This window comes from Rhinichthys klamathensis, unplaced genomic scaffold (genome assembly GCF_029890125.1).
Source record: "Rhinichthys klamathensis goyatoka isolate OS25496 unplaced genomic scaffold, OSU_Roscu_1.1 h1tg000186l_1, whole genome shotgun sequence".
Lineage (NCBI taxonomy): Eukaryota > Metazoa > Chordata > Actinopteri > Cypriniformes > Leuciscidae > Rhinichthys > Rhinichthys klamathensis.
Window position 1 is genome coordinate 1,838,483 of NW_026606714.1, and position 27,385 is coordinate 1,865,867.

Consider the following 27,385-nt stretch of genomic DNA (forward strand, 5'->3'; position numbering starts at 1 on the left):
AGCTAGAAATATATAAAAGGAAAGTTATATATAGGAACTCATTTGTGTGGTCTATTAACAGCACAAATACTGCCATTTAATGTGTGAAAACAATCATGCACCCTGGAAAAAAATGTCTCCTGCTGTGCAACAAATATGTTCCCTCTTCTCGTCATATTCTCAAGGTGATTAATTAGCATTAAGCTGAGACATGCAAAATGTATGATGGACACGCTTAAATAGGGTAAAACAACTGTGCATACAGGTAGATAAGGGACAGTTTTGTCCATCAAAGAGGATTTGCCGTGTTAAGATATGAACGTGTTATTTTGCCATCAAAGTCTTTAAATAAATATCGCCAAAGGTGTAATTTTCAGCATGATGTGAATGCATGTGGTGACAGCAGATTTTTCACACCACTGGGTATGAGGTTAGGTATATCTGTGCAAAGAAAATGTTGCATTGCCTTTGTACTCCCATTGAAATTTACCCATTTTACTTCCTTTCCGATTCCCTGAAACCATCTGTCAAGTCAATCTGTTCAGAGTTTACCGAAACTTTTGCAGAAAACATTAGTCGCCATTGGGGGAACCTGTTTGCGACGACAATTTTGTCATTGTGACTATAGCAGCAAAATATTTTTGTATGGCCATATGCATTCACTGGCTTTAATACCACTGTAACCAGTTACCTTCTGTTTTAGTGTATGGATTGGCTTATGTCTTATTGGTTCATAAAAAGCATGCAGTTGGTGTTTGATTCAGCATGCTGTTAGTTTGTTCAAAGTAGATGACATCTGTTCCATACTCTAGTAATGCCTCAAGGATGCTTTGTGGTCTTCTCCGTCTAATTCTGAAAGCCAATCCGGAATTGTTCATAGAGTGTGCTGGTCTCTCTGAGGCTTCAGATGTTCCAGCTATAGTGTTCACAGTGATTGAGGAGAACCTTGTATGATCCATACTAGCTACATATGTCACATATAGAACCCTAAAACAAGTCTTTAGCAGGGATAAGAACCAAGGTAATTTAGGTTTGTCCTGAGCAGAAATGATCTTTGCTATATTTTCCAGCATTTTCAGTTTTTATTCAGGAGGCGTACGTTTTGGAATTCATTAATTAAACAATAAAATTATTATATATATATATATACACTCACCTAAAGGATTATTAGGAACACCATACTAATATTGTGTTTGACCCCCTTTCGCCTTCAGAACTGCCTTAATTCTACGTGGCATTGTTTCAACAAGGTGCTGAAAACATTATTTAGAAATGTTGGCCCATATTGATAGGATAGCATCTTGCAGTTGATGGAGATTTGTGGGATGCACATCCAGGGCACGAAGCTCCCGTTCCACCACATCCCAAAGATGCTCCATTGGGTTGAGATCTGGAGCCGGTTGCACCAACAGGGCTTTACTAAGCCTGGTCCTAACTGCTAAGTAGGTCTTAGTTAAGACCAGTCTTTAGATTTGACCTAACGTCGGTTGCACCAACCAAACTTAAGCCTAGGCTTAACTACGCCTGGTCTTAGCGTTGCGTGTTCATGTGAATGGCCATGGAACTCTAGCGGTTGCCTAGCAGCGTGCGTTGCTGGGTTACGCTGTAAACAATCTTCCGCTGTTTTGTTAACTTGTAGCCGTTTCAATGGAGGATCAAAGAAAAAGGAAAGGAAATTTCACCGACATTGAAATAAGTTAATAGAGCTGTACAGTCAGCACGTGACAATTCGCTTCATTCGCGGCAGCATTACGTCTGTCTCCTGCACGCGAGAGGAGAGGTAGAAGAACGTTGGTAATAAATGTCAGTTCTGTTGTAAGTTCATTCTTTATGTGCTTAGGAGTGTGTGCTATGTATCGTCTATGATGATATTGTAATCATTGTTTTAACTATGGACGATGCACATTTGTTTCTCGTGCTATGTCCCCAAATAAGTTTTTTGTCTTATATTTATATCATATTATGTTATTAAAAGTGCCGTTTTCCCGTGCACAATTGCAAATGTGATATTTATTTTATACAACAGTTAAATTAACAATAAGTTAACATTGTGAGTTACTTTTTAGACACAATATTGTGAATATTGTTTGTTTCCCCTTTATTTCGCTGACGAGAATTTCAAAATGAAACCGTAGCAGTCTCCATGCAACAGACAGCGAAGATTTTTTGACCGTTTTTAACGAATCATTTTAACGATTCAATGAACAATTACTTGCTTTTAGTGGCTTTTAGTGCAAAATCACTTCACTTTAACATTATCTGTCGGAAAACGGATAGGCCTATTAACGCTATTATATTGCCTAGATTTTGACTTTACGCCTGCTACTGACTAGGCGTAAGATTTACGCCCGGTCTTAGCGAGAAGATGACTTAAGCCTGGATGGTGCAACAGTCGTAACTATTAGATCGGACTTAGAATGCTGAGTTAAGACCTACTTACCTTAAGACCAGGCGTAAGCCCTGTTGGTGCAACTGGCCCCTGGTGACTGTGGGGGCCATTTTAGTACAGTGAACTCATTGTCATGTTCAAGAAACCAATTTGAAATGATTCGAGCTTTGTGACATGGTGCATTATCCTGCTGGAAGTAGCCATCAGAGGATGGGTACATGGTGGCCATAAAGGGATGGACATGGTCAGAAACAATGCTCAGGTAGGCCGTGGCATTCAAACGATGCCCAATTGGCACTAAGGGGCCTAAAGTGTGCCAAGAAAACATCCCCCACACCATTACACCACCACCACCACCAGTCTGCACAGTGGTAAGAAGGCTTGATGGATCCATGTTCTCATTCTGTTTACGCCAAATTCTGACTCTACCATCTGAATGTCTCAACAGAAATCGAGACTCATCAGACCAGGCAACATTTTTCCAGTCTTCAACTGTCCAATTTTGGTGAGCTCTTGCAAATTGTAGCCTCTTTTTCCTATTTGTAGTGGAGATGAGTGGTACCCGGTGGGGTCTTCTGCTGTTGTAGCCCATCCGCCTCAAGATTGTGCGTGTTGTGGCTTCACAAATGCTTTGCTGCATACCTCGGTTGTAACGAGTGGTTATTTCAGTCAAAGTTGCTCTTCTATCAGCTTGAATCAGTCGGCCCATTCTCCTCTGACCTCTAGCATCAACAAGGCATTTTCGCCCACAGGACTGCCGCATACTGGATGTTTTTCCCTTTTCACACCATTCTTTGTAAACCCTAGAAATGGTTGTGTGTGAAAATCCCAGTAACTGAGCAGATTGTGAAATACTCAGACCGGCCCGTCTGGCACCAACAACCATGCCACACTCAAAATTGCTTAAATCACCTTTCTTTCCCATTCTGACATTCAGTTTGGAGTTCAGGAGATTGTCTTGACCAGGACCACACCCCTAAATGCATTGAAGCAACTGCCATGTGATTGGTTGATTAGATTTTGTACATTTTAAAGATAAATTCATTAATCTGGTTCACTTTGAGTCACTCGAATCTGTTGTTAAAAATAAATAATAATCCACCCGCTAACCACCCATATTCTTTGATTTAGATATCTGCATCTGATCATCACATTACAATTATTCAATTAAGCATGATAATATGGTAACATATCACACAATTAACATTTATTTAAATTAAAAGTTCTTCTTTTGGCAAAATTACATTTTCTTTATAGCCTAAACAGAGGCTTTACTCCCTTTAAACTTATTGTCAATGTTTCATTTTTGAAAACACTCTTATCGGAATAATTTTTTGTACCTTTATAAAGGGCATTTTCCCCCTAATTTTATTTAATGTATGCTCTAAATTTCATTTAAAATTCTTACATTTTATCAATACATTCAATTAAAATAATAAGACACTAGGCTGTTAACAATAAAATTAAATAATTTACATTGAAAAATTATAACTGTATTAAATGAGATTATTTTGAATATTTTTTGAATATACAAGGAATGTTGAAAAGAATGATACTTTGAAACTAAACCGCCAGTAGGAGGCGGCAGGCGGCCGTTTTAATGAGCGAGTCATTGAGTCATTAATGTAAACGATTCGTTCAAACGGCTGATTGATTCAGAATGAGGCGGTTTAATAATGGGCAATTGAATCTTTGACTCAAGCGATTAGTTCAAAACGCTGAATGATTCAGTAATGAATCATGGATGAGTGTTGCTGTGAGACGCGATATGGTTCTGTTGTTTTGAACTATTTTCGCTGCTAAAACAGAACAAAAACAGTCTAAAAATGTAAGTAACTTAATTTTAACTATTTGTTTATTGAACTGTTATGAAATTTATATCTTGGTTTCAATCGTGATGGCATTCAGGAAAACGAATCGGTTACCTAACGTAACCTCGGTTCTCTCTAGATGAGGGAACGAGTATTGCGTAAGCTAGCTTATTACGCTACGGGAAAGATTAATCTTTTCTGAATTATTGAAGCCAAAAAATTATCCTTAATTTTGTATCCATTGTCAACGCAGTGCAGCAGCTGCAGACCTTGAGCGGGCTATCTAGCGAGCTCATTGGTCGCTCTGCTGGAACTGCTGCAGCCTATGGACGGACAGAATGAACTCGCGTCCAATGAGAGGCGCTCGCGCCTTCATCACGTCACAGCCCGCCAAACTGGGCGTGGCTAGAGTGTATATTAGAGCGGTCCAAAGGCTGCCTCCCTGGTTTTCATAGAATGAAGCGAAAAACGCTCGTGGCGCGAGCACGGCCGGCTACGCAATACTCGTTCCCTCATCTAGAGAGAACCGAGGTTACGTTAGGTAACCGATTCGTTCTCTTACGAGAGGTTCTCTCGTATTGCGTAAGCTAGCTTACGCTACGGGAACCCATTGTCAACGCCGTGCGCGCCAAGCATCCACAGCATGAGCCCAGGGGGAGAAAACCCCGGGGAGCCCTATGAGTGGGGAAAGCATTTTAGCCAGCAAAAGCGCGGGCCAGTGTGAATGCAATACATAAGCACATAGCGGGAAGAGAGACAGAGCGGTAGTGCCGGTCTGTGGAGAGTTTCCCATCAGTGCAGCTCACCAGGAGAGCTGTAGCGTATTAGACCGCTATCAATTTAGCCTGCAGGGCGGGTACTTCCAGATTGTAAAATCTGACAAAGGTGGAGGGGGAAGCCCAGCCCGCTGCCACAGATATGTCGTGAATGGAAATCCCGCTGGACCACGCCCACGATGAGGCCCTGCCTCTAGTGGAGTGAGCCCTAATGCCCAAGGGGCATGGCAGGTCTTTTGATGCATACGCAGCAGCAATAGCGTCCACTATCCATCTAGACAGTGTCTGTTTCGAGGCGGCGAGACCCTTGGTGCGCCCCCCGAACGAAACGAAAAGCTGCTCAGTGCGTCTGAAAGAGGCAGAGCGCGCAGTATACAATCTCAGTGCTCTCACAGGGCAGAGGAGATTGGCGTCACATTCGCTATCGGATGTTGGCAGAGCCGATAGGGAAATGATCTGCGCTCTGAACGGGGTACCGATCACCTTGGGGACATAGCCGTGTCTAGGTTTTAAAATGACCTTGGAGTCATTTGGTCCAAACTCAAGACACGCAGTGCTGACAGACAGCGCATGAAGGTCTCCCACACGTTTAACTGATGACAAGGCAGTCAGAAAAACGGTTTTGAGTGAAAGGTATTTCACATCCACGGATTGAAGCGGTTCGAAAGGAGGGGCTTTCATAGCTTCGAGAACTATAGAAAGATCCCAGATAGGAACCGATGGGGGGCGCGGGGGGTTCATCCTTCTAGCTCCCCTGAGGAAACGGATGACCAGCTCGTTTTTTCCCAGTGACTAGCCGTGCAGGGTTTCAGCGAACGCCGCGACGGCCGCCACGTATACTTTGAGCGTGGATGGGGACCTGCCCTTACACAATAGCTCTTGTAAAAACACAAGCAGTGGCGAAACCCCACATGTCTGTGGGTCCAGATCTCTGTCGGTGCACCATTTTAAAAACACAGACCATTTGGACGCGTAGAGTCTTCTCGTGGAGGGAGCTCTAGCGTGTATGATAGTGTTCATAACGCCCTCTGGCAAAGCGACGGGTAGTCGTTGATCACCCACGCGTGCAGCGCCCAGCGCTCTGGGTGGGGATGCCAGATCGTGCTGCGAGCTTGAGAGAGGAGATCTGATCTCACTGGAATGGGCCACGGGGCTGTCAGTGACAGCTGCGAAAGCTCCAGAAACCATGTCTGATTCTCCCAGCGCAGGGCTATGAGGAGCACCGAGCAGCACGTTTCCCTGATCCTCTGTATTACCTGTGGTAATAGCGAGATGGGAGGGAAGGCGTAAAGCGGGCGGTTGGGCCAGTCCTGGGCCAGTGCGTCCTCGCTCTTTGATAAAAACACTGGGCAGAGAGAGTTCTCCTCTGACGCAAAGAGGTCTATCTCTGCTCTGCCGAATAGGCGCCATAGCATCTGGACTGTTAGAGCGTGCAGAGACCATTCCCCTGGGGGAATATTGTCTCTGGACAGTCTGTCTGGGCCGTCGTTCAGGTGGCCTGGCACATGCGTCGCTCTCAGCGAGCGCAGATGGCACTGGGACCAACTCAGTATGCGTTCTGTCAGGTGGAAGAGGTTTCTGGACCTGACGCCGCCTTGACGGTTTAGATAGGATACCACAGATCTGTTGTCCAAACGGACCAGGACATGGTGACCCTAAATGACCGGGAGGAAGCGCACGAGCGCGTATTCGACCGCTATCATTTCCAGACAATTTATGTGAAGGAGCTTTTCCTGTACTGACCATAGGCCAAACACCGGTGAGCCCTCGCAGACCGCGCCCCAACCGGTGTTGGACGCGTCTGTCGAGATGACTTTTCGGCGGGACACAGCTCCCATCATCACTCCCCGCTGGTACCATTCGGCCACTGTCCAGGGCTGCAGAGCTAAAATACAGGTCTGAGTCACTCTGATCAGCTGGCGGCCTGTGGCCCAAGCCCGGCGAAACGCGCGGGTGTTTAGCCAATGTTGAAGCGGGCGCATGCGCAGTAAACCCAGCTGGAGTACTGCTGAGGCTGAGGCCATGCAACCTAGCATCTTCTGAAATAGTTTCACAGGTGTGAGGTTGTTCATCTGAAAAGATGTGGCTAGTCGCTGAACACGGCGCTCGCGCTGTGTTGATAAGCGAGCCGACATAGCCACGGAGTCTAGCTCTATTCCAAGGAAGGAAATCGCTCGACTCGGCTGAAGTGAGCTCTTGGTCCAATTGATTGTGAGACCCAGGCTGTTCAGATGACTGAGGAGAACTGTCCTGTGAAACAGTAGCTCCGTCTGTGATTGTGCCAAAATCAGCCAATCGTCCAAATAGTTCAGTATTCGCAAGCCCTGGCTCCGCAGGGGTGCGAGCGCCGCGTCCATACACTTCGTAAAAACACGGGGTGCTAGGGACAGGCCGAACGGCAGGACAGTGTATTGATAAACCTGACCGTCGAAGGCGAATCTCAAGAATGGCCTGTGACGGGGATTTATCTGAATCTGAAAATAAGCATCTTTCAGATCGAGAGATATAAACCAGTCCCCCTGGCGCACATGCGCGAGGAGTTTCCTGACTGTAACAAGAAAATAACGCCTGTAAAACCCCGACTCGCTCAGAGAAGGCGGCACTCTCTCTATGGCCCTTTTGCACAGAAGGTTTGCTATTTCTGAACGACGCATGCAGGCTGCTGCCGCGTTCACAGTCGTTTCGAGCCATGCTCGGAAGCGGGGAGGGCGGCGATCGAATTGTAGCAAATAACCTTGTTTTATCGTGCTTAACACCCATTTGGGTATCCCTGGAATAGCTTCCCACGCTTTGAAGCATAACGCTAGAGGGTGAATGGCCAAATCGCCCTGATTGCCGCGCACAGCGAGCTGAACAGAATGTGTGAGCGCGCTTACTGTGCTTATGCATGACGGCTCGCAAACAGTAGGAACAGGCTGTTCTGTGAGTGACTTCCCGATTGAGGTGAATGGGGAAAGAGTCACATCTGTTAAGTGATGCGCGAGCATAGTCACGGGCACGGGACTTGTATACAGAGAGGTGATGGCTGGCCGTGTGACAGAGCGGGCAGAGAGGGGGCGCACGCACGGGCTTGTGGGCGCGTTTATTGACTCTAACACTCGAGCGGGCTGTGCCCGCTTTATGTGAGTGGGCTCTGACAGGGACACGGGTAGTGTAATGCTTGTGTGTAGGGGCGAACACTGGGTTGTGGGCACATTTTCTACACATAAGGCACGTTTGCTCTTTAAGAGATTTCTCTGGGTCGCCGTAAAAACGGCGTTTGGGTGCAGGCAAGCGGGTAGCGTCACCGGCTTGTTGGCTGCTGTATACACCACTGCAGTAGCCTGAGAGAAGGGGACTGACAGGGGGCGAAGCTTTGACGGCGGTCCGGCCGCGGCGGGACTGAGCCGTCGTTTTCTCAGCGCAGCTAGGAGGACTTCGGCTTCTCAGGTTTCAGCGTGATCCGAGGCCGAGGCCCACGGGGGGGGGCTGCGGTCAGTGGCGGCTGTCTGAGGGCGATCTAGGGCGGCCGCCCTGTCGACGCTGAGAGGTCTGGCTGTGCTGAGCTGGGCGCTGTGCAGAGTCTCGTGCAGGAGGCCGGTCACGTGGGCGGCCTGCAGAGGAGCTAGCGCGACGAGGGAGGAAAAGGTTCATGGCCTGGGTGAAGGCGAGGCTCGAGGGAGAGGCTCCGGCGAGACGGTCGCTTCTAGCATCGGTTCCGGCGGCCTTTGGGAGCGGCGCTTTTTCTTGCGCGGTGAGACGAAAGGCGGCGCGGCGGCTTCGGTTTTAAATGCTTCGAGTCCAGCCCGCAGCGTTGACATCGGAAGCTCCTCGCAGAGGTCGCATCCGCCGTCAGCGAGAGCGAGCTCTGCGTGCTCCAGTCCCAGGCAGAGAACGCAGATGAGATGGCGGTCTCCGGCGCTGAGAGGGGCGCGGCATGAGCCGCAGTTGGTGCGAGGCATCTTTAAAAAGACGCTCGTGCTCTTTTGTGAAGTTCCCTGAGGAACTAGCTTAGCTCTAAAAGGATACGTCACCGGATGGTGTAGCTTGCCGGATGGCTGAAGGTGGCGAAGGCGGCCGGCTTCTTCAAGCGCTGTCCAAGCTCGCTAAAATGCCCCTCAGACGGCGACGCGGCTTCTGTGAATCAGATGTGAAGAGCTTCGCTGAAGAGATGAAAATCAGGGAGGCAGCCTTTGGACCGCTCTAATATATACCAGTTTGGCGGGCTGTGATGTGATGAAGGCGCGAGCCGCTCTCATTGGACGCGAGTTCATTCTGTCCGTCCATAGGCTGTAGCAGTTCCCGCAGAGCGACCAATGAGCTCGCTAGATAGCCCGCTCAAGGTCTGCAGCTGCTGCACTGCGTTGACAATGGATACAAAATTAAGGATAATTTTTTGGCTTCAATAATTCAGAAAAGATGAATCTTTCCCGTAGCGTAAGCTAGCTTACGCAATACGAGAGAACCTCTCGTAAGAGAACAGAACTCTGGTCGTGTGTAGCCTATATATTGTTTCTTAACTATAATTAATGTTATAAATAACTGCGCGAGACTCAACAGCGCAACTTTGTTACCGTCCGTACATTAGGTACCATGATGGGAGTTCCGTGTCTTTATTACACTCATTTAGCTGTCATCCACCCTCGATTGAATGGAATGTTTTTATTACTCGGCCCGCTCGACCCGCGGATTATGATCCGTGCAGCACTATCGGCGAACTACACGGTTAGAGAATGGACACAAGCGGGAATCGCGACAGAACTGTCACGGTGGAAAAAGTGTATATGAGCATGTGACTGTCTGTCCGAGTTTTGTCGAGAGGCGGAGGCGGCACGAAATTTGACGGAGGCGGCCGCCTCATAATTGTCTATGCAGAAAAACCCTGTATATAGACAGACAGACAGACAGACAATTCAATAAACAGTAGCAAGTAAGGCAAGTTCACTCAGTGGGTCGTCTTGTTAATGCCTCCCGGCAGCCAGTATCTACTTGGATGGAAAACTGTTTTTCAAGATTATGTTTCAAATGCCATATAAGAAATACAATCTGACTACAGTAGTATTCTAAAGTATCTACATTTTGCTTCTTCAGCTTAAATACTGCTAAAGCTAAAATTTTCAGGTGACTTTCCAGTAAAGTACTGTGAACAAGGTGGAACTTCCATTTCTACAGCCACTGTATTGAGCGTTTTGATTTCTCCCATTTATTTTTCAGTATGTGGTCCATCTCCTCCTCTTTGAACTGTCTGTGCCTGCAGAGGCTATAAAACAAGGACCCTTCTCTGTTCTCAAACTTTTCCATTCTTTTGGAAATTTGTCCATTAAGGAAGCATGAGTGCTTTGCATGGCATTTCACCTGAGGCTAGCGATGTGAATATTATTATTTGTTTGTCCGGTGTGCTCAAATATAACAGTTACTGAATACCCGGTCCTCGTCATGCCCTTGTCACTGCATTTGTTAATAAGCCACAGGACTATTAGTTTTACCTGAGTCAGGTAATCATTACTAAACCAATTTAATTTCCGTGCTGGGGAAATTATTGGCAAGGAGAGAACTGGGCAGAGAGAGATGAATCTAAATTCCACTTATGTAATGAAATGTGTGTGGAGTATTGATCCCTTAGGTTGTTTTCCAGGTGCCTTGCTCTGCATTAAAGTAATGGCTTTATAATTTGGCATTTTTCTACCTCCTCCTTCCCTAGATGGATGCATTGTCATATAATATGATGCACATTTCTTTTACATTTGTGAAGTGTCTATAATTCTATACAAACAGATCTAAATCGATTTGTAATTGCTTAAAGCAGCAGTTCTCAACCCTTTTGACTCGAATGTCCCCTGTTGTACAACACAACATTTTAAGGTTATATATAGGCTATTTCAGTAATTAATACAAAGCTGCTTGGGAGTATATTGAAATAGTAAAGGGATAGCGCTCTCAAAAATGACATTTCTGTCAGTAATTACTCACCCTCATGTCGTTCCAAACCCGTAAGGCATTTGTTCATCTTCGGAACACAGATGTATTTACAAAATATATTAATCTCCAACGCATTGTTTTTTTGCGCAAACAAAGCATCACATTTCTTTATAAAATTGAGGTTAAACCACTGGAGTCACATGAATTACTTTAATGATGTCTTTTCCCACTTTTTGGAGCTTGAAGGTGATAGTTATGTAGGATGTCAATGGAGGGACAGAAAGCTCTCAGATTTCATTAAAAAGATCTACATTTGTGTTCCAATGAACAAATGTCTTACAGGTTTGGAATGACTTGAGGGTGAGTAATTAATTAACTTTGAATCATTTTGTGATTTCAGTAGTTTCAAGAACTGTGTTTTTCAATTAAAAACAAATATTTACAAATATAAATATTTTTATTTGATCATATATCATTTTTTATTATAATATGAAATTAGATATAAAATACATTTCAGTTTACATCTTTATTTGTTAGAGCGTTTTATTTCAAATTAGAGTGATTATTTTAATATATTATTAATAATTTATTAATCTAAATAGTTTTTAGTCATTTTGTATTGTTCACACAAAAATAAAATCATTTGCTTAGCTTCATGTCATTCCAAACCTGTATGACTTTCTGTCTTCTGCAAGCACAAAAGAAGACATTTTGAAGAGTAATGGAGTCCAAACAACATTGGACCCCAATGACTACCAATGACTTTTCTTTGTTTTCCACAGAAGAATAAGTCATACAGGTTTGAATGATATGAGGGCGAATAAAAAGATAACTTCATCTTTGAATGATGAATTTTAATTTTGGGGTGAACGACCTCTTTAGGCAGAAAATACAGGGATACATGGATGGAATTGTCTTAAGAATGGATTTCGTGCAATGATAGAGATTTTTACGCATTGTTTTTGTTGTTTTATTGCATGGTTCACTAAAGGGATTATGTAAATCAGATAATGGAGCATAAGTGTCCACAAAATCTCAGTTGAACTCAATTTTTATATCCAATCTTGCATGCATTTGTCCGTCTATCTCTACAATGAGTGTGAGAGTGAAGGACCATCTAAACTTTAATATGTAATATTCTGATTCTTAACTTTCTGGAATCTAAATAAAAGACAGAGTACATCATTTTTTTTTTACCAGTAAGTTCAGTTGTAACCCAAGCAATTTCTATAATTGACTAAAGGTCTAAATAAACCGAAATGAAAGAAGGCAGAAGATACTCTCGTATTTTTTTATGTTTCCTCGCTCGAAGAAAGAGCAGAATCTTTCGATGCGTCAAGTGAGATGAAAGCCTAATTATTCACAAAAGGAGGAGGAAAAGAACGAGTTTAATTGGGCTGAGAATGAATCTATGCAGGGAGAATGCAAGTATTGTGATAGATGGAGTGTGTATCTCCTTAGATACTGCAGAGGGAATTATAATGTTGGGAGTATGGATGGTGGGTGCCAACTACTGTGACTCACAGTTGCTTGGTTGGAAAAAAAAGAGAAAATGACAGAGAGATAAACCAAAAGAGAGAGATACAATCAGGCAGTTGATCATTAAGGTTGTGCCCAGCAGGAAGTCTTAACTGAGCCTCACTTAAATCTTCCTCACCAATCACTACACTATAGACAACTACATACTTATTGAGTCCACATCGAAGCCATTAGTTTTGTTACTGTTCCAGTTGTGAACTTAACTTATGCAGAAGAAGATACAAAATATAACAAGAAAGAAAACTAAGAACAAAGCAACATTTCTGACCCATGTTTTCGAGAGAACAAAATAATCACTTCCACTATTCCACTATTTTATTAAATGCAATAAATTATGTGTGGTATAGTGTGCGGACAAAATGGCAAATTTTATCTTTGCTATCGAATCGATTAGCGTGGAGGTAATTGTATCCAATTGTTTTGATAGCAGGCTTTGAATTATTTATTTTCGGGATAAACATGACCAAAAGACATAATACTTTTTTGATGTAATGGAGGCCAACTAGTAGAACTGTGCGAGTAAACCTCACTCCCCTGGCCTTGAGAGCCGCACTAACGACTGACACTAGAAGTCTTTAGAGCCCTTGTTAGTGCGCTGCCTCCCATGCTGAAAATGCCGAGTGGTGTGAGTAGAACCAGTTACACATACTGTAGGAATTATTCCGGAAATTGTGTTTTTGATAATTTGCCAGTTCTTCTTGTGAGATGTCACCACACTCTTCCACCAATGCATTTACAACTTCTCTATCACGCCTGAGGGGGACATATGACTACACGTGGTTTGGCACTGCAAGGACGATCAGTGGTCCTTCCAGTCTCCCTGTAGTGCTGTCTTAAAGGGGTCATCGGATGCTAAATTCACTTTTATATGATGTTTGCATATAAATGTGTCTTTGCAGTGTGTGGACACAACCACCATACAATGAAAAAAATCAATTCATTCCTTTTTTTTTTTTATCCTGAAAAAGCTTAAACACTCTCAATAATCAGGCCGTTTGGATTTTCTGAGCAATATGATGTCATATTGCTCATGCTTCGACCACGACCGCTGACGGAGTGTCCTCCTTTTAGCATATTTCCGCCATATTTGCCATTTGTATACTGTCCACCAAGGCAGGTTGCCAAGGCAGCACTTTAAGTGTCTTGTGTCTACACACCCCACGGAAGGGGATGGGGGGGTGGGGCGTTGAGCAGTTGCTCATTATCATTTAAAGATACTGTGGACCGAAACGGGTCACTGTGAACCGAGCTGTTTTTGAGGGGGTAAAAAGTGTGTTGTTTTACACAACCATTGAGGAATTTTAACCAAAGTACTGTATCTTACAAACTTAACATGAAGACCCTAAAGAATCATACCAACTTGTGGAAGATGGGCATCCGATGTGCAACTGGCTGGATATTATACATTTATTTACTGTCACTTTTGATAAATTTAATGTGTCCTTGCTAAATGACCCCAACTGTTAGAATGAACGGTAGTATATATATTTTTAGTTGCACATCTTGGTGTTTAGATCCAACTTTTTTTTATGTAATAGGTTCTAATGTTTGCATAACAGTACATAGTTGGGCAACTGGCTTGTTCGGTAGTTTACTCCTTTGTCAGCTTTTGGTATGTGATAACCACCTATACTAGAATCTCAGCTTGCGTGAAAATGATTTATGAATTCTCTTCTTATGAAAGAATGAATTGAAATAACAGTGAGACTCCAAAATAATCACCCATTAGTTTACAGAGAGTAGGCCTACTAAAAAATTCAAAGGGGGTTTAATGCTAACAGCACCAAACTAACACAAATCAAAATGGTTCTTACATTATTTAGAAAGGAAGAGATCTACTCTGCCTTTAAGTCTGCAGATATTACCTCTAGCCTTTAAAAGCCAAAACATACCGTGCAGCCCTGACAACCGCACAGTGAGCCATTACAGCTCAGAGGAAAGTGCCACTGCCATGAGAGTGTAATTTGGACTCAATTAAATCAACTCCCTGCTGTTAAGGTCCTCAGTATCACTCTATCACAGGGCTCCAGAAGGCCCCTGTCCTCGCATCTCAAAGCAGATATGGACATAATTATTTCCTTAATTGCAAACTTCACTTTTGCCTCAGACAGAACGGCCATCCTGAGAATTTTTATGCGACAGGATTGTTAGTTTTCCACTCCTGAAGGATGATGGGGGATAATGGATTTGGATGGAAACGGAAGAGAAAGACTTCCCTCAGACTGACACGTGTAAGTACACTCATGCACTGAGGCATCAGGCATTCACAGGTAGCTCTTGTATTGGCAGCTTGTCTTGTATTCTCAAGATGAGAATCTATACTTCATATGTCCCGCTGTCACAGGATGTGAGAGGCACATCTAGAGCTCTATGGACGTTTTAGATGAGGAGAATTCAATACGGAATTGTGGTAATTCCCCACTCAATTAAAAGAAAGTTCTGTGGAATCCTCATGTACACTTCATTTATCAAGATAACACAGAGAGTAGAAGTCTGATATGTGTATTTATACAGTCAGAAAGCAAATACCTATGCTTTAGCTCTCTCTGCTTTGTTTCCCTAGTCTTGTGTATTATCCCAAACCTTTATTAAGTATTGATCAAGGTCTGTTTAAAGAAGGATTACATGATCAAAGAAATGGGAATGGAATGAGCCTGACTTGTTCTTTAATTAAACACATCAGAAGTAATTGAATGATGCCCCGTAGACAGGTCGTTCTGTCATTCTTTTGGCATTGATGGTTACAGTGTCTCATTGCACTGAACGGTTCTGTTACTTAATTGAACGTTTAAGGACTGCTGTAGTCATCAGCATGGTTTTGCTTAATACTGTAGTAGTGTGTTGTTTTGTTAAATTTTAAAGACCAAAACCAGGGGTTTACTTTCACTCCCCTCTGACTTTAGTAGTTATTGCTTTTCAGATTGTAGTGCTGGGCAGTATGACCAAAAATCCATATCACGGTATTTTTCAAAATGATACCGGTTTCACAGTATATGACGGTATATTTTTTTTCCCTAAGCATGACTGTGTTAACCACATTTTCTACTGAGTGAGAGAGGAAATACTGCAGTAGATTGACTTAGAATGCCCTATTTTACTGTCATGAGTGAATATTGTAGAAAAAATCCACACTAGTATTAATACAGGTTTGCAAGGCTGTTTACAAATAGGTGCCAGCAGGAGGTGCTTTAGGAGCGGCAGAAATAGCGGTTTCCCCGGTAACGCCTGTACACAAAGCAGAGCAACGCACATAAACGCTGCTTTATCAGGAAAGATAAAGAAAGATTCAATCGTAATAACAGAAACTTTTCTAAAGACTTCAGATACATTCATATAAAAACACCCGTGCCGCGTTTTGACTTTGAAACGTGCAGTGCTCATGTTTATTCAACGATGTCAATGCCAACCACAAATAGATTTTCCAAAAGGCTGTGTTGATATTGTGAACCAATGTATGGGAAACACTGTAATATAGTTTGACCGCTATCAATTATAGTTTAACCTATCCATCTTCACAGTCACGCTTAGTAACACATGCATCACCACAGAGCTCCCGTTCCACCACGAAGCTCCCGTTCCACCACATCCCAAAGATGCTCCATTGGGTTGAGATCTGGTGACTGTGGGGGCCATTTTAGTACAGTGAACTCATTGTCATGTTCAAGAAACCAATTTGAAATGATTCGAGCTTTGTGACATGGTGCATTATCCTGCTGGAAGTAGCCATCAGAGGATGGGTACATGGTGGCCATAAAGGGATGGACATGGTCAGAAACAATGCTCAGGTAGGCCGTGGCATTTAAACGATGCCCAATTGGCACTAAGGGGCCTAAAGTGTGCCAAGAAAACATCCCCCACACCATTACACCACCACCACCACCAGTCTGCACAGTGGTAAGAAGGCATGATGGATCCATGTTCTCATTCTGTTTACGCCAAATTCTGACTCTACCATCTGAATGTCTCAACAGAAATCGAGACTCATCAGACCAGGCAACATTTTTCCAGTCTTCAACAGTCCAATTTTGGTAAGCTCTTGAAAATTGTAGCCTCTTTTTCCTATTTGTAGTGGAGATGAGTGGTACCAGGTGGGGTCTTCTGCTGTTGTAGCCCATCCGCCTCAAGGTTGTGCGTGTTGTGGCTTCACAAATGCTTTGCTGCATACCTCGGTTGTAACGAGTGGTTATTTCAGTCAAAGTTGCTCTTCTATCAGCTTGAATCAGTCGGCCCATTCTCCTCTGACCTCTAGCATCAACAAGGCATTTTCGCCCACAGGACTGCCGCATACTGGATGTTTTTCCCTTTTCACACCATTCTTTGTAAATAGGCTTGCCGCGATAGACGGTGTTGACGGTGTTACCGGTTTTAAGCCCCATCACCGGTGACATCACTTTCCCACCGTGACACCGCGATGTCTTGACTTTTTTAAAGTATTCGTTTTTGCTAAAATATTTATTTGAATTAATTAAAAATAATAATTATCAATTATTTAGTTCAGAAGAGAGCATACATTATAATTAAAAACTGAACTGCGCAGTGCGTGCCAAGAGCCAGTCACGTCACAGATCAGCAAGCATCAGGATTCCATTTAGCACGTGTGGAGATGAGAACGAGTCAAATTACAGAAAAGCAAGATAAATGTGTAATTTATTTAGGCCTGTTTTATTTTCTTATTCGTTAATAAACGTTTTATGGTTCTTATTTGTTTGGGCCCACAGTTTGACGATTTTCAGCCTATGCATGGGGTTATTTTTATTCGTTCGTTATGCTAATAAAAGTTCTGTCTATAAATAAAAGTTTTATTATCAGCGAGCCGAGTTGTTGTTTTTTTGTCCATTCAAGCAACTGACGCTGAATTGCCAATTGACGCTTATTTCGAAAGTGAAAGTATAACGCGCACGCATTTAAAAGCTATTTAACCCCGTTTTATTATCAGCGAGCTGAGTTGTTGTTTTTTTGTCCATTCAAGCAATTGACGCTGAATTGCCAATTGACGCTTATTTCGAAAGTGAAAGTATAACGCGCATTTAAAAGCTATTTAACCCCCCCGCCCCGCCCCCCACGGTGACACCGGGATTACCGGTGTTGTGACACGTCGATTAACCGGTGGGAAATTTTCCTCACCGCGGCAACCCTATTTGTAAACCCTAGAAATGGTTGTGCGTGAAAATCCCAGTAACTGAGCAGATTGTGAAATACTCAGACCGGCCTGTCTGGCACCAACAACCATGCCACACTCAAAATTGCTTAAATCACCTTTCTTTCCCATTCTGACATTCAGTTTGGAGTTCAGGAGATTGTCTTGACCAGGACCACACCCCTAAATGCATTGAAGCAACTGCCATGTGATTGGTTGATTAGATAATTGCATTAATGAGAAATTGAACAGGCGTTCCTAATAATCCTTTAGGTGAGTGTATATGTGGCCTCAAAATGCGGCCTTTTCGCGGGCAATAAAGGATACAACAGATGGACCCTACGCGGCCTCGCATACCACAGGATTAATTGTGCGCCAGTGACGACAGGATTTTTTTGATAAGCATAAGAGACTTCTATTAAAAACATTGGCAGTGTTGTCCTTGGAATATTCTTTATTCTTCAGAGCGAATTTGAGGTAATTTTAGCATGATTATTGCGTTAAGGGAACAAATAATGAGATATTAATTTTGTATATCATATATAGACTCTCTGAACTCTCTCCATCTCTCACTGTTGCTTTCTTTCTCTCTTCTCTACATACAGAGACATACATACATCATCAATTGCCATGCTCCTCTTGGCTTTCCATTAGACAGTCAATGAGTATCCACACTGCAAGACCGCAACCAAAATATTCCTGAAATTAATCTCAGATGGCCAAAAAAAGCCCTAGCAAAATTGCACAGTGTTCGTGTGCGAAAATATGACATTCCCTTTAGTGTTTTAGGCAAAATGATAGATTATTCAGACTCACACTTTCTCTCAAAATCTCTTCTGTCTGGTTTGTGTCTCAGTTTCTCTTGCTCTTTCACACACTTGATCTCTTATTCATTCACTCACTCACTCACTTACCCGCTCATTCATTCAGTTACTCATCTGTGCACACATACACACACTGGGCAAAAGAGGCTGGATATAATCAATCATTTTGGAGAAAATCACAGCACGCAATCTCCTCTGCTCAAACCTGCATAAATGTGGTATTAGGGACACGAGTGTCATTGGCTTGATGAATCACCAGAGGACTAACGATTATGGAGATCACTATTGACTGGTCATTCATCTCCATGGCTTTCAGATTCATGCTTGGAGATCGCAGCATAGACACAAGCTTTTATTCCTGCAAGCTATTCTTACGAGTGTCCTGGTTGGATGATGTTAGGTGGTTGCACATTAAGAAGTTTTGACATGGGTGTCTTGTATGTATAATTGATTGCAGTCTCAAGGCCCCGATATACTCGCCGAAGTTCTTTTTCGTTCTTCGTTTAGGGGTTAAACGAAGTACGAAATACGTGAGCAGCGATATACTGTTAGCGAACATCTGACGCCGGCCACACTGCTGAGAGCGACGGTTTGATGAATATGTAAATTTGTGCTGCGCGCTGTCCTCTCAATAGCAAAATAAACGCACAACAAAATTGAGAAAACAGCAAGCATTTTTTAATAAAGCATAAGAAAAGCATCTGATCATAGCAACGATATGTTTGCACAAGCTCTGCAATTTGGCATCATGTTTATTTATATAGCACTTTATACAATAGATAGCTTAAAATCTCCTGTGGTAAAAATTAAGCTTTTAATGTTGTTTATTTATCTATGTGGTGTTTTTAATATGATTCAAGACAAACCATGTGCAAATTAAGTCAACACCATTGTTAAGTATTTTCTCTTTAAAAATATTTTGCTTAGTTGGGGACATTTAATATTCAACAATATTATTGATCTGCCTGGTGAACGATGACGCAATTTTCTTCTAGAAACAAACTTTGTTGTATTATTTTCATGTTATCACTCTGAAGCTGCTTTGATACAATCTGTATTGTAAATAGCACTGTATAAATAAAGGTGACTTGACTTGACTTTAAAACTACAGTGTATAAAAACACGGCTTGAAAACGCTGGTGTTTCTGACGTCACAAACTCCTTGTAAGTTAACCAATCACGTCAATGTGTGATCATCAACGAGTGGATCTCTGAGCTGGTGCTAGTGTGTGGAGGCGGGGCTTTTTTGCATATTCATAGAACTGCGTATACTAAATGAGGCAAGGGTGTAGAGTTACATTCAAGCTATTTTAAGGCATGAAGAAATTTTTTTCAAGGAAAAAACTTTTAAATATGTAATTTTGGTGCTCAAAGATGAGCTTTAAGTGATACAATTATTGACTAGAGGGGGACTTTAAAATCAAGCAGCTTTACCATATTAAAAATGAAAAACCGTGTCAGTGTCTCGTTTCATCAGAAGTACAATTTCCTTTTTCACTATAAAGCAGCTCTCGTGTGTTAATTTTTTTTATTCACGGACCTCTGGCTGAACTGGCCCAATGAACCAGAAAAGATTTCCACATGAAAGAAGGCAGAGCCTCAGCGCACACCTACTTATTACGTAATCGCCACGGACCAATGGTAGTACAAAGGTGTTTACCAGCCGAAGCAAACTTTTCCGTAAAGTTCGCTTTGGCAAGCTGTTTTGAGCTCTCAAAAATAACGAACTTTGGTTTGGCCTGAATTTGTTCAAAATTACGTCACATCAGTTTGTTCTTTGATTTCATTTAAATTATCATAGGTTTTTATATTCATAGGTTTAGGGGTAATTCTTCAAATTTGCCCAAAGTTAGAAATCTAATAGACTTCTAATTAGACAATGTGAATGTAACAATGCACAGTTTCACAGAGAGCATAATTAAGCCTAACAGTAAGTATCTCACCAATGGCCACGTTTTTGAAAACACTGTCTCCTCAGATGAAGCAATTCCTCTTGTTAACCGCACTATATTTGGAAGGTTACTCTGTGCCATGGTGAGTCTTTGGAAGTCATCTCATCAGAGTTAATTAGGAACACTGATTTACTGAAATGCCACCTCAAGGTCACTGTAGAATGTGTCAGTAATTTCCAACATGTAATTGTTCATTGATGTGCTGCATGTCAGCTCTTTTAGTAGATTTTCTTTGACTGTTGCAATCTTTAATTTGACCACCATTCTGCTAATCAAAGAAAGCATTTATCACACTTTTTTATGGTTGTGAAGTGAATGTTCAAATACTATCAAAGGTAGTAGCAGAATTATTGTTTTGTTTTTTGATATACAATTCATCACAAATACATCATCAAACAGGGGAAAGTACATATTGTATGTGGGAATGCAACTCTTTATCCATCCATCAATGCATTCTCCAAAACACTTGTCCTATGGCGGGTTACGGAGCCAGTCTGTTGCAGAACTCCTTTCAAAAGTCTTTGAAAAATAAAAGAAGATAACTTTTCTTTTTTTTTAAAGAATTTCTAAAGTGTTTTAAGATCAATTTTAAATTGTTCAAATACCATCTTTTGCCCAGAGTTTGATCACACAAAAATCACTGGTTAAAATGCCTTGAACATGGAACAACGCTACCCTGCAGAGGAATGAGTGACTGTCTGGGGAAGTGTTCACAAACACTGCCATTAAAAAGTCTGGCGTCACTCAGTAAGGTGTTTTCTTTTCTTTTAAGAAATTAATACTTTATTTAAAGCTCCAGTCCGTAACTTTTTTAAGTTAAAAATAATCCAAAATAATTATATTAAAAAAAAACGTATTCTGCCAGTGGTCAAAACTATCTGCTTGCCATAGCTAGATTCAAAACGGTTAGCTTGTAATAATGATTTTAATTCCAGTGGTACTGGTGGGTTTCCGCGGGAAATTCGAGCATGTCTTTGCGTCATGACGTCACACCCGTATAAAGAAGGAGTTTCGGCTAGTCGGCTATACTGTGCGTAACGAGATGTTTAGATGTATAGGCTTTTCTCGCAGCACTTTACATAATTAAACTTATGACATCCAGAAAGATCCAAACAACAATCATCAGTGTCAACTGGAGATTCAGCAGTTATAAAACCCAAAAGACTTCGTACTTCGGATTTAAGGTGGCTAGAGAAAGAGAAAGAAACCGTCTCATGCGAACACAAGGATTTAAACATCGGCGGGGCTTTTGAAAAGTGCGTGAACTCTGTGTTTTGAAGGGGTTCAAAACGGAAGAAGAGACGGCTTTTTTCTGCTGAACAAGTAAGACATTTCAATAGTTCAATCGTGTAACAGTACGTTTTCTTAATTCACACAGTTATGGAGTTTCCTTTGTTGTGCCTTTCTCGTTTTGCTATTATGGAGAATATGAATTCTGAACTACGCAGGTAACCATAAAACACATTAAATTTAACATTAGTCACGCAATGCTGATGTTGTTAACATGAACAATTTGAGAACAAAGTAGGCTATAATTTGCACGGTTGCTGTAAATCATGTTGATTAAATCTAACGAAGCTTATCATGTCGAATGCTTTTTCCCCCTTAGTTGGTCAGAACAAAAATGGATTTTACTTACTTGTTCAGAAGACATTTTCTTATGAAAATTCTTATGTTGGTCAAACTTTCAAAAAGTGAATCTGTGATTCTGTATGCCAGTATCCACACAGCGCGGTGACTGACAGCAGCACTCGCCTCAAAGCACTGTGTTCATCCGCGCTGTTTCATGTCGATTTACAACCCACATAAAGATAATAATTCCGCGAATCACTGCAGTTACAGATTTCGAACAGAGAGATGGCGACAAAGAGGAAAAGTTCCGGACTGCAGCTTTAAGAAGGATAAAATAAATTCATCAAAAGTAAAGACATTTATAATCTTACAAAAGATTTGTATTTTAAAATAAATGCTGTTCTTTTGAACTTTCTATTCATCAAAGAATCCTGAAAACAATGGATCAAGGTTTCCACAAACATATTAAGCAATACAACTGTTTTCAACATAAGAAATGTTTCATAAATCACAGATGTAAATTTGAATCTGATTAGGTTTGAAATACAACCAGAGGTTTATATGCTTCAACCACAGCAACAGTGAATACAAAAGTAGAGTAAAATCAGCTCTTCTCCTTTAGCAGTTTAGTTTGGTATATTCATCCTGTGAGAGTAACTTAAACATAGTGCAGCTCATTCTCCCTCGTGGACCATATCTCTTTGCCCTCACAATTGCTTCACTATTTACCACCTCAGATACTGCTGTACTGTATATATTGAAGCATAAGGTGACATACAGTACGTAGTAAGATTCATTGTCTTATTCAATTAAGTTGACTGGTGGCAATCCATTCACACGGATGCAGGCAGGATGTTGAAAACGCTGCTAGTTGAATGTGATGACACATATATTGTGATTGAATGCCTAAAGCTGAGAAGTAGGCAATTTTGGTATTTAAAATAGTCATATCTGTATTTTGGATCAGTAAATGGTCATGCAGTAAACTTCTCGTACACCGTTTATGTAATGGCAGAAGGAAAAAAAAGATTTTTTAAAACATTCAATAATATGTATCATCTCCTTACCGACACCCTGACAGATTTCACTAGCATTTTTGCATGTAGCATTTAGCATATTTCCCAGGTCTTTCAAAAGACAGTGATAACCCTTATATTGCAATCAGTAGAAATTGTATTTTGTTTGAGTACATCCATATCAAAACGTTTTCTGTGCATGTATCACCCTCAGTGATTTCATGTCCAAATCATTTGTTTTCAAACAGACAGCTGTGCCCTCATCTAATGAGAAATTACAGTGTTACTCGTCCCCACTAGAGGGTACAAATGAGTCCAGCGGTGATGGATTAGCTGGAAAAAGAGACATTTAGTACTGTCCCAGAAATTGTGTTTCGAGGATTCAAGCAGACCGTTTCCAGAACAATGTTTGCAGAAGGTCTATTGAAGAATTAGTTTGATGGGTGTGACCTTTACAGTGTTTGTCATAGTTTAATTGAAAATTCTGTAGGTATGACGTTTACGTCCGTCTGAATGGGTGACAAATATGTAATATGTTAATGTGTTATTGCTGCACATTTACTGCCAGTAAGAAGCGAATCACATTATAAACAGTCTCAGTCAATGCCAAATATTAGTATCTTGTCTTGAGACTGTCCTCCTCCGAAAAACGACCCCATATGTCGTTTGTACATGCAGCGTATTACGACCTATAGTGGCGTTTTAAAATGAAGCGCCCTCTAGCAGTCTTATATATGACAGTCTCGTTTATCGGGTGTGTCGTCATCAAATGACCTTTGACTGTCGTTACCAATAAAAACAAAATGCGGCAAGAAAAAGAATGTCCCTGACCGCCGTAATCAATATCTGTTTTATTTTATTTAAAGATCTATTTAATGTATCGTTGTGACTGTCGGCAATTCATGTGTAAGTATAAGTGTAGTTTGATGTTTTTTCTTTACAAATGGGTTGCGATTGCCACTAAATGAATGTGATTTTACCACAGTATATTAGCTCGATCCTGCTAGTTAAAGCACAGTGCCCATACATTTTTACCATAGTAATTAGTTTTACTGTGGTATTTTTAGTTAAATAAGACAACGCCATGCTTTTAAGACTGTGGTTTTACTGTGGTATTTGTAGTTAAAGCAAAGTACCACAACACATACCTTGGATTTAACACAGTAACTGTAACGTTAAATTTACTGTGGTATTTGTAGTTAAAGCACAGTAACTTGCATGCTTTTACCACAATAACTGTTTTTACTGTCTACTATTTGTAGTTAGAGCACATGAGTAACCACAGCACTTACCATGGTTTTACCAGAGTAACTGTCGTTTTACTGTGGTATTTGTAGTTGAAACAGTAACAAATCACTTGCCATGGTTTTACTACAGTAACCATAGTTTTACTGTGGTGTTTGTAGTTGAAACAGTAACACAACACTTGCCATGGTTTTACCACAGTAACCATAGTTTTACTGTGGTGTTTATAGTTGAAACAGTTACACAACACTTGCCATGGTTTTACCACAATAATCACAACACTGGCCATGCCTTTAATACCTTTTTGTAATGTAATTGTAAATCAATATTCTTTTTCTGTCTTGCAGTTACTTCAGATCACATACTCCTCCATCTCCATCTCCCACAACAACCTGTAATCCAACAGCTCTTTTAAGAGGCCATCTCTCGCAAAAACTCACTTTCTGTCTGTCTCTCTCTCTCTCTCTCTCTCTCTCTCTCTCTCTCTCTCTCTCTCTCTCTCTCTCTCTCTCTCTCTCTCTCTCTCTCTCTCTCTCTGTTTTTTTTAACTGTAATTAATTTACACATTTTTTTTGCTCTCTTTCTTTCTCTTCTTCATCATGGAATATTTTTAAAAATCAAAATTTGATCAATTCTGTCAGAAAGCTGCTATTAACAGGGAACTTGAACTCAAAGCTCCCAGTGCTGATCTTGAAGAAGCTGCCAGGGAGGCTGAACAGGTCCTTCAAATTAGGTAATGTTGAACACATTTAGTTATAGCTGATTTGCTTTAATGAATGTATCCTTATTTTATGTTTTATTAACTTTCCTTAAAGTCCTTCCTCTCAAATAATTTGGTCACGGATAATTTTTAACACACTGTCTCAACATGTATATATTTCTCTTTGTTTCAGCTGAAAAGGAAGTGCTGTCAAGGGCTTGTTAAACCTGTCTTCGTGGAGAGGGATGAATTCGGCCATCTTGTGTGTTTATGGAGATGGAAAAAAGCGGCAAAGGCAAATGTTTCCAATGGTATGTCTGTGTTGGTCTTAACCCTTGATTGAATATTACTGCAGTTACATTTTGCACAGCATTTGATGTTTCTTAAACTTTGTTTTACATACTACACTACCCCATCAGTAAGAACCCACAATAAAGCGTCATGTTGATGTAGTAATAGTTCATACAATTGACCAAGTCAGCAAATTCATATGATATTATGCAAGTGCACTCGTACAAAATTCTATGACTTTTACTCCAGCTGCTGTCATTGGCCATTGCCTCAACTCTCTTGCAGATTGTAAGTAGTTGGACCGTTTATATCAGAAAGTTCATATCAAGTCCATTGTATTCTTTATTAACCTTTACATATTGGCGCCGTCTCTTCTCGTACCAACAGTACATGATATTTTTCCACATGTTGATTTTTATTGACCACATCTGTTTAAGAAGCAAGAGTCTGGAAATGCTAGTTTAACAAGTTACGTGACACATCAGATCTTCAAAGAACTTGTCCTAATCAGATCACTTAAACAATTAGTTCACCCAAAAATGAAAATTCTGTCAGTAATTGCTCACCCTCATGTTGTTCCAACCCGTAAGACTTTCATTCATCTTCAGAACACAAATTAAGATATTTTTGATTAAATCTGAGAGCTGTCTCACTCCTCCATAGAAGCTAAGGGATCGAAACTTGCCAGCCTAGAAAGTTAGAAAAGACAATGTTTAAAATAGTCCAAGTGACTACAGTGGCTCAACCTTGAGTTTATCCAGCGACGAGAATACTTTTTGTGCGCAAAAATAACGACTCATTTAACTCTTCATTTTCTTCTCTGTGGGCCTCTGAGTGAGTTTACGTAGTGTAACAGCGCAGCGCTTCTGTGTTGTACGTCAGAATGTAGGCTCGCTATTGGCCGACGCAGGTCATGTGTGTGATGCGTGTGACGTACAACACAGAAGCGCTGCGCTGTTACACTACGTGGCTCACTCAGAGGCCCACACAGAAGAAAATGAAGAATTAAATAAAGTCATTATTTTTGCTTGTTTTTGCACACAAAAAGTATTCTTGTGGCTTGATAAACTTATGGTTGATTGACGAAAGTCTTACGGGGTTGGAACTTGGAACAACATGAGAGTGAGTAATTACTGACAGAATTGTCATTTTTGGGTGAACTAACCCTTTAAGTTCGTTCATCACACCAATAACAATAACTATAATGATAACTATTTTAACATCCACAACAAACGGTTAAAGTTGGATAGATCCTGATTGGTTGTCAGTGTTTTTATAGTTCATCATGTGATTTAATAAAATTCTCTTTTGTCCTTTCTTGCAGGATTTGTCACAAATTACTTAGTCCTGCTCCATCAGCTCTCTACAATATCAAACTCCATCAGCTCTCTACAATATCAAACTCCATCAGCTCTCTACAATATCAAGCCCAATGGCTCTTTTAAGACCCAACCCATCCAAAAGCTTCCACATCGCTCTCTGTCTTGTGTGGCACATCTGCTCTCAGCCCTTCTTCACTCTTATTGCTAATTTCCACTCTGACCATGTCTACTTGTAATAATTTCTTTTCTACAGTGAACACTCAGATTCTACTGTGAGCACTCCTGTCACCATCCCTCCCACTGTATTCTACTTGCCAACACAGAGAAAGAGGGCGGGAATGGTAATGTAAAAATAACCTATTTTCTTTCTTTTTAATATTATTTCCTTAATTGTTTCAACTTAATGTTATTGAATTGCATAATATGTAATTATATAAATATATATATATATATAAATTTATTACATGGCTTGGTTGAATTCTAATGTAGAATGCGGTCTGTTGTTTCTTGAAAACAGACCGCTGCTAAGTATAACACACCGTTGCCATGAAAAACAGAGCGTTGCAATGGATTCTAACCGTAGAGACGTAGCGCTAAACGCTATTTTCTTTAGCGGAAGCAATACAATCATTTTTAAATCAATAAACCTTTTTAAATCAATATTTTGAGTCAAATTATTGATATATTTGGTATGTAGCCATGTAATAAGCGGGATAATGTCCCTTACACATTATCCCTTACATATATCATTCCAGTTCAGTTTTCTCCATCCATCTGAAATGCCAATCAAAATTACATGTTAAATACTATTCATTGTTGTTTTAAAGGGGTTTCGGTTACATATCAGTTACTTTATCAATCAGTGTTTTTTTTAAGAGTTTTCTATTTTTCACTATAATTGATTACCTCAATGCAGATATTTTTTTATATAACC